The 9,130-nt window shown below is 37.9% G+C and overlaps 1 pseudogene; it reads right to left on the bottom strand.

Moving 5' to 3' along the window:
• Positions 1–753: 753 nt before the first annotated feature.
• Positions 754–4,324, bottom strand: LOC130457906 (cathepsin B-like; annotated as a pseudogene).
• Between the last annotated feature and the right edge of the window lie 4,806 nt (positions 4,325–9,130).

Below are 9,130 nucleotides of genomic sequence, written 5' to 3' on the forward strand. Positions count from 1 at the left end.
TGTATGATCAATCAAGGTACATTAAACAAAAATAGAGAAATCTATTTTTTTTATCACCACAGAAAAGACCCAAGGGCATGTGCAATACTGCAAAGCTTTAATAGCTTCAGGCTAACTGGCACTAAAAGTGGAGTGGCACTAAGGAGAAGTAAGCATAGTATAGGATTTTTACCAGTGAGAACTGGGACAAAATAGGATTCTAACATTTTGTGGCCCATCCCACAACTCTACCTCCCTCTACCCCTAACAAGTGGGAGCCAAGTCAATTTCTGAGAATTTCTTTGCCTCCTTCCTAAGTCAAAATATTAAAAAAAACAAAACAAAAAACCCATCCCTATTCCTGTGGGAGAAAACACTCCTCCCCCCACTCCTTCAATCATTGTTGGTTCCTGGACTTCAGGTTCCTAAAAGATGAATGTTGAGGGGAATTGTAGGAGTCAAGATAACAGGAATTGGGAGACACCCCTGGAAAAAAGGCCTTTTTAAAAGAAAGCATCCTGGGTCTCAAGTGTATTACACAGCCTGTTTACCAGCAGTGCTATGTGCTATTCACAGAGTTACTTAAACTGAAATGGCATGCATTATTAATTGGAGTCAGATCAAGAAATATTCATCTATGTTATTATCAATGGAGCTGGCTGACCCCACAAGAATTTAGCTCAACCAAATTTTCAAAGCCCAATGATTTATCTAAATCCTCTCCTTAAACTTCCTTTTTAAACAAAAGATAAATAAAAGAGCATCTCTCCAAACTTAAGTCTTTTAAAAGTATTCATTTGCCCACATTCACCTTCTTCCCATTCCCAAGATTTTTTTTCTTTTTTGAAAGATTAAAAGTCACAAAGGGCTATTGATAGTTAGACAAATAGCAGCAGGTTACATCTTCTTTCAATATTGATCCGTTCTGGGAATTCCAGCCACAATTTCAGATTCTATCCCACAGTGATTCTTTCCACGGAGGAATTTAAAGAAGCCATTATCACCCCAGTCAATATTCCAGGAGTTGGCAGCCAGCCAGTAACGGATTCCATTTTCCACACCCCAGCCAGGATTTGAATGGCGTGACCTCCAAGCATCTCTCCAGCAACGTGCTGGTATACTCCAGACTTGTAGTGTAGGAAGTCTTCATACACACTAAAAGCTCCCTCCACAGGGCCATTCTTGTAGATCTCAGCCATGATCTCCTGCTCACTTGAAGGTACCCTATAGGGGGTTGATCTGTAGTTTTTGTCATCCTTGTACTGAGTAGAATAGCCCTCTTCACACTTCTTCCTGCACGTGGGGGTGTCGCCCTCTTCTCCAGTACAGGCAGAATGGGAGCCATTCACATGGTGCTCACATGGAGGGATGGAATAAGGTCAGCAGCCCACATGGGAATCATAGAGACCACCAGATACAAGGCCTTTCTTAGTCCAGAAATTCCAAGCTCCAGCAGGAAAACCGCCATTACAGCCATCCCCACATTCAGATCCACAGCAGCTAAGGAGATCCTCAGCAGACACTTCTACATTAGCATTTCCATTACTGTGTACACAGATCCTGTCAGAAACAGCTTCCACAGCTCCAAATGCCCAGCAAGATCCACAGGAACCCTGGTCTCTTATTTCCTTGATAGTAGGGCAGTTTGGCCATTGTTCCCAGGCATCAAAGTTTTCTGGTAGCTTCATATTATCAGCCATTATCATTCTCTAAGGTAGTAGCTTGGCTCCACCCATGAAGGTACCACAGAGTTTCTTTATGTAGCTCATGTCTCCATTAAGGAAGTTGTGCGCAGCCTGCCATGCAGTGTTGAGCTTGTTGATGTGGTTGACCATTTCATCTGATAGAGGAGGAAAGGATAATCTGCTCTTGGAACTGGTCAGTACGACCAGGCAACACAGGGTGGCCAAGAACCGCCACATTTTGAGGAACGGACTCCTAATTTACCCTTCCTTCCAATGCCGCTCAGAAGCTCTCAGAAAACAACTAGACCACACCACCGCACCTCACTGGAAGAGACCTCTGAAACCCATTTGAAGAGGGTTTCTACTTTCCTCATAAAGAGGAGTCCTATCTAAGAAGAAGCTTGTAGATCTGCTTTGCTGGATAACAGTTTTGGAGAAGGAGAAAGATTGAAGCTGTTTGTCTGGTACCTGCAGTTTCAGTGAACTGAACCTTAGGTGGCACCAAAAGGCAAAAGTCAGCCAGCCAGCAACTGTGTTAAATGAAGCAGTTTACAGGGCAGCCTCATTAAGCAACACGTGGCTGAATTGTTTTAACATTGGATTTATTCCTGGACTCTTCTTAAGTCTACCATCCCTCTATATATCCAAGGGATGTTGGCATATGGATTTTTGATGACAGTTTTGACTCTTATGGTCCTTTAGGTTATATCCTATCTACCCTTCAGAATATTAATGCTAGTATCCATGGTTATGATGCTGAAAGTTCTCTTATCCATCTGTAACTATTGAAAAGTCATGAATGAGACAAAATTAGAAAACAGTGGGCTTAAACTGAGGGTTAATTATCTGGAGACCAAGAGGAAAAGAATTAAAATGTAATATAACTAGTTGGCTAAGACACAGGGGCAATGGAATTAGACAGAAATTGAGGTAACCAAGTGGGACAAGAAACTCAAGCATTAGAAAACAATCCTGCCCTTATGTTTCCACTCAGGGAGGTGCCAATGATAACCGCAGAGATTGGGATCCTCAATATAAGAGTTCACAAGAGATTTACCCAAGCATATTTAGAGTCTTTTAAATCATCATATCATCAATAACCCTAACCCAAGCTATGATGAAAAACCAATGGCCATGGTAAAACAATTTAAGAAGAAAGTAAAGATCCAACCTATCTGGACTTTGACATGTTAATGGATGAATTGTTATCAAAAAGGGAAAAACAGAAAATCATTGGGGATATACATAGGAATCCTAGTTTAGCTGACTGGTTTTCCCAGGACCCCCATTGGGAAGATAATTCTTTTGTGGGTTACAAAAATTTAATTACTGCTAGAGAGGCCATTATCCAGACGATGAAGGATAATTCAAAGAGACCAGAGTTGTGGTCAAAGTTTGAAAGATTGAGACAAGACATATGAAAGACCCCATCTACTTTCCTGAACAGGGTGATAGATTCTGCTGAGAAATGAATTGGATAAAGATGTAAACCATATAAGCAACTGTCCAAATTGGGATGAGATGGGACTGGATAAACTTAGGTGTGTAGCTTCTGACATTTTTCAGGATAACAAAGATAGACAAGCTGAGATAAAGAATAATATCCTAGATAATTTAGCAAAAGAAATCAAAGATCTGATACTTAAATTAAAAACTAATGAAGTGCAAGATTGAGCAGTGGCTGCACTTAAGAGTATTACAGAGCACCTAGAATAGCATATTATAAATTCTAGAGAATGTAGACAAACCCCTCACTGCTATTTTGTAATAAACCTGGTCACTTAATGAAACTCAGTCATTTTAGGGGATAGGTTTTTAGACAATTCAAGAAATTATAATGTGAGAAAGCAAGGCAACAGATTTGATGGGTTCAATGGTTATGGAGACTTTGATTTTTAAAATGGGTTTAACACTGGGTATTATAGTGGGTATCAGTATGCAAAACCTAATTACTCTGTGTATGAACATAAGGGTAGCTTCAGGTGTTTTGACACAGTGTTTGGGACAACATCACTGACCTGTAGTTTATTATTCTGGCCAAGTAGATCCCATAGCTGCAGGTGCTCAGCCATGAGTTGGGGTGTGGAAGAGACAGCAATGCTAATTACCAAAGATACAGACCTGGTGCTAGGATGCCTACTCAGAATTTTTTGTCCACATGAACTCAAAGCACTTATGTTAAAACACAGCACACAAAATCACATCAGTATCCCAATCCATTCAGAAAAGTCTTTGACAAATACAATACCTATTACTACTTAAAAAGCCAGTAGGACATAAAGGAAGAGAAGGGGCTTTCCTCAAAATAATAAACAGTATTTGTTTCTAACCACCAACAGGTATCATCTGAAATTGGGATAAGTTATGAGCCTTCCCAATAAATTTAGGAGTGAAGCAAGGATGCCCATCATTACTACCATTATTTAATACCATACTAGAAAGTACTAACTGCATCAATTAGAGGAGAAAAAAAGAAATCAAAAGTTGTAGGCTGTGATAAAACTAAACTATCACTCTTTGCAAATGATATGATGGTATACTTAGAGAACCCAAGAAAATCAATTAAAAACCTGGTGGAAATGATAATTTTAGCAAAGTTTCAGGAAACAAAATAAAGCACATGAATCATCATCATTTCTTTTTATATCCAAAAAAATTTATCAGCAAGAATTAGAAAGAGAAATTCTATTAAAAATCACTCTAGATAAGGTAAAATATTTGGGAATCTATATGCCAAGACAAACTCAAGAATTAAACAAAAACAACTAAAAAACACTTTATATACAATTAAAACTAGATCTAAACAATTGCAAAAATATTAATTGTTCAAGGGTAGGATAAGATAATATAATAAAACGACTATTCCATCAAAACTAATTTACTTATTCAGTGCCATAGCTATCAATCTATCAAAAAATATATAATATTAGAAAAAATGATAACGAAGTTCATTTGTAAAAACAAAAGATCAACAATATTAAGGGAATGAATGAAAAAAATGTGAAGGATGGAGTCCTAGCAGTATCAGATCTTAAACTGTATTATAAAGTGGTGATCATCAAGTATAGTACTTGTGAACCTTAAAAATTCTCAGACCCTACTTCATAAGGTTTGGTTAAGACCATTCCTCATTTTAAATAATGAAGGAACTTAGATCAGGAATGTGAAACCTCTACTCCACCCCTACTTAAGCCTGCTTTAGGGGAAGAAACTCCTTGCTGAAAAATGAAAAAAACTTATTAAGTAAAGCAAAAGTTCTTAATCTGTGCCTATTTTTAGATCTAATACAAAAGGGTGCTAAGTACCTATAAAGGTCAGGCAACTTGTGAATTTACAAGGAGCAAAGAGGTGAGAAACTTACTCGGAGGTTTTTCAGGTGTGAACTTAATCAAAAGTTCAAACCTTCTTAGGTGTGAATTAAGAATTGTCTATCCTTTGGAAAATGTCTACTGTGATTGGTAGATGTGAGAACTTAGGGGAGGTGACATAAGAGAAAATTCTCTTTAAAAGTAGACGAAAAGATGACTCTTGGGTGAGTCTCAGAGTTTCAGAGATTCTCTCTCTGGAGATGGCAGCTGGCCAAAACTGAACTGGTGTCTCTCGGAACACTAGAATCTTTGGATGGACAAATCTTGTAGTGAGTGGATAAAAGACTGACTGATCTCTCTCTTAGGGCTTGGGCCTGGGCTGACCTATCTTTTCCCATTATTTCCTTTTTCTCTCTCTCCCCCTTTCTTTAATTCCTCATTTGTATGAATTAAAATCTCTATAGAACCCAGCTGACTTGGGTATATTTAATAATTGGGAATTTTTCCCTGGCGACCACCTTATATTTGATTTAAAAACAAGACACTCTTGAAACCATAATTTCTGTGGTCACAATTTAAGCCAAACACTTTTTTATCTGCCACAATTTAAGTCTTCCACTATTTTAATTATTACATACTGCTTAAGTGATAGAAGGGGGATCAATGGCATAGTCTTGGGGTAAATGGCCTCAGGAAGATAGTTTTTGATGAACCCAATGATCCCAGCTTTTGAGACAATAATACACTATTTGTTAAAAGTGCTGGGGAAATTGGAAAACAGTATGAGACAGATTAGTGTGAGATGAATATCTCATACCCTATACCAGGATAATTTCCATAAAGAAGGAAATTATAAGTAAATTAGGTGAACACAGAATAGTATATCTGTTAGATCTGTGGGAAATTGAATTTAAGACCAAGCAAAAGATAGAGAACATGGCAAAATATAGAATGAATAATCTTGATTACTTTAAATTTAAAAGATTTTGTACAAATAAAATCAATCCAACCAAAATTGGAAGGGAAGCTATAAATTTGGGGGAAATTTTACAACAAAATTCTCTGACAAAGGCCTAATTTCTTAACGTTATGAGGAGCTAAGTCAATTGTAAAAAAAGAAAAAAAAAACAAGTCATTCCCCAATTGACAAATGGTCAAGTGACACAGATAGATTTAAGATAAAAAAAAAGTCAAAACTATCAATAAATACATGGAATAGTGTTTAAAATCCCACATAATTAGAGAAATGCAAATCAAAAATGAGGTACCACATCATACCTAACAGATTGGCAAATATAACAGTAAAGGAAAATAATAAATGTTGGAGGGGATGTGGCAAAATTGGGAAATTAATGCACTACTGGTAGAGTTGTGAATTTATCAAATCATTCTAGAAGACAATTTGGAACTATGCCCAAAGAGCTTCAAAAAAATGCATACCCTGTGATCCAGCAATACCACTACTAGAATCGTACCCTAAAGAGATAATAATGAAAAATATTTGTGCAAAAGTATTCATAGTTGTGCTCTTTGTGGTGGCAAATAATTGTAAAATGGGGGGGGGGGGTAACGTGACCTTCAATTGGGGAATCGCTGAACAAATTGTGGTTTATGATGGTGATAGAATACTTCACTGGACTGTAAGGAATGATGAACCAAAGGAATTCTATATCAAAGAAGAACTCCAGGAACTGTAGAAGAACTCCAGGAACTGATGCAGAGTGAAGTGAACAGAACCAAAAGAACATTATACACAGAAAATGAAACATTGTGAAACAATCCAATATAATGGACTTTGCTATTACAAGACAATCCCAATTCCCCTCTACATCGAGAGAAAGAACTGTGGGAGTAGAAACCCAGAAGAAAAACAAATGACAATCATTTGTTTATATAGATATACAATTGGAGGTTTGTATTTTAAAAGAGTATTCTATTCCAAAAATGAATAATATGGAAGTGGTATCAGTGATAACATCTATATAACCCAGTGGAAGTGCTTATTAGATTTGGGATGGGGAAAGGAAGAGGGGAAGGAAAGAAAATGAAATACGTAAACAGAGAAATATTTTTAAAATAAAATTAATATGAAAAATTGAAAAAAATTTTCTACTTATAACTAAAAATGATTTTTATAAATTAAAGTTTATGGCAGGAACTAGGTATTGACCAATATCTTACACCCTATAGCAAGATAAGATCAAAATGAGTATGTGATTTATATATAATGAGTGATACCATAACTAAATTTGGGGAACATAGAATAGTTTATCTTCCAGATCTATGAAGAAGGGAAGAATTTAAGACTGTAAGAGTAATGTGCAAAGAGGATGAGAAATGGAATGTTGAAGAGGACATGATTGATGGGTAAAGACTGTTGGAAGCAGAGTAACATGGCTGTAGAACAGGGATGGGGAAGAATGCCAGTGAAAAAAGGTGGGTTTTGAGACTTGATCTTGAGGTGAGAAGAGGTTTTCTTGCCTTGCTGGTGATCAGCCAACAGCCAGCTAAAAGATAGCCAGGAGTATCAGCTTTGGGACTTCTCAAGAAGAAATTTATACCTGCCTGACAGCGGAAGAGAGATTCAGATCCCATTGGACCTGTAGAGGCCTCAGACTCAACAGTACCCCACAGTCTAATAGCACCTGCCTTATCTTGCCTTCATCCCAAGATGAAGTTTATCTTAAGGAGACACTGGGAAGGGGAGGTGAATTTCTGGTTTGCCCAAGGTATCCAGAAAGAAGGAACACTTAGGCTTTAGATATAGGGACACCACTAATCTCCACCTGAACTGCCCACTTCCAGATATCTTGTATTTATTAAACCAATTTAAACCACAGTCAAATTGGAAGAAAGGGATTTATTCAAGGATCTTTGAGGAAGCTAATTCACAGAGGTTAGTGAACAGCCATTGCAAAAAAAAAAAATTCTGATCAGGACTACCCACTGAGTCATGAACTGAGGAGAGGCTTACAATTCTAAAAGACTGTGTTTATTAATTCTGGGGTAACCCTCTTATCACTCAATATGGGAAACCTTCCCCTAACTTACTTATACCATGTGAGATTTAAAATAAGTTGTAGCCTTAAACTGTGGCATTTAAAATGTGGAGAGACAAGGAAAAACATTATGACTGCTCAAAATATGTTTTCCTACAGTGTCCTGTTTTAAATCAACTATAAGGTGGTCACCAGGGAATATATTCCCAATTATTCAAATACCCGAGTCAACTGGGTTTACAGAGATTTTAATTAATAATACAATGAGTAATCAAAGAAAGATAGAAAAAGGAAATAAGTATGAAGGGCCTTAAGCCAACATGGCCTAGACCTGAGTCTTAAGAGAGAAAGATCAGTCAGTCAGTCCTTTAACACTCACCACAAGGTCTGTCTAAGCAAGGATTCTAGTGACACCAGGCCAGCTCCATCTCAGCTGACTTCACCAGAGAGAATTCCAAAGGGCCTCTCTCCAGAGCCTCCAGAGGGACAGAGTCCCCTCAGAGGAGCTCCAGCCAGATCTCCTTAGAGATGGTCCTCCAAGAGCTTCCCTTCTCCAGAGCCTCTCTCAAGAGATTCTTCCCAAGCGATCCTCATCAGAGATCCTCCAAAAGGATTTCTCCAAAATGATATATCCTCAAGAGATTCTGCTTTTTCTTATATAGGGGTTTTTCTCCCATGTCACCTCCCCTAAGTCCCTACATCTACCAATCACTGTAGATGCTTTCCAAAGGACTGCCCATCTAAATTCCTGCTAAGTTGACCAATCTCCTCAGTAAGTCTGAATCAGAACAAAATGCTGCTGTGTCGACTAATCTCCTCAGTAAGTCTGAACCAGAGAAAACACAGCTGAGTCAACTAATCTCATCAAGAGAAAACTTGCCCAACCCTTTTAGGTACCTAGCATCCCATTGTATCAATTCTAAAAACAGGCCTGGCTCAAAGAACTCCTTGCATTATTATAAGCATGGGTCCAAGTACTTTCATTGTTTAGCAAGGAGTTTTCTCTCCTAAAGCAGTCTTAAGTATGGGTAGAATAGGGGTCCTCCCATAGCAAGGAGTTTTCTCCCCTAAAGCAGCCTTAAGTACGGTTGGAGTAGAAGTCCTCCCATTTCTGATCCTGGCGAGTTCTCACGTCAAAATGGAGAATGTTTCTCAGTAG

Source organism: Monodelphis domestica, chromosome 3, assembly GCF_027887165.1.
Source record: "Monodelphis domestica isolate mMonDom1 chromosome 3, mMonDom1.pri, whole genome shotgun sequence".
In the NCBI taxonomy this organism is placed as follows: Eukaryota; Metazoa; Chordata; class Mammalia; order Didelphimorphia; family Didelphidae; genus Monodelphis; species Monodelphis domestica.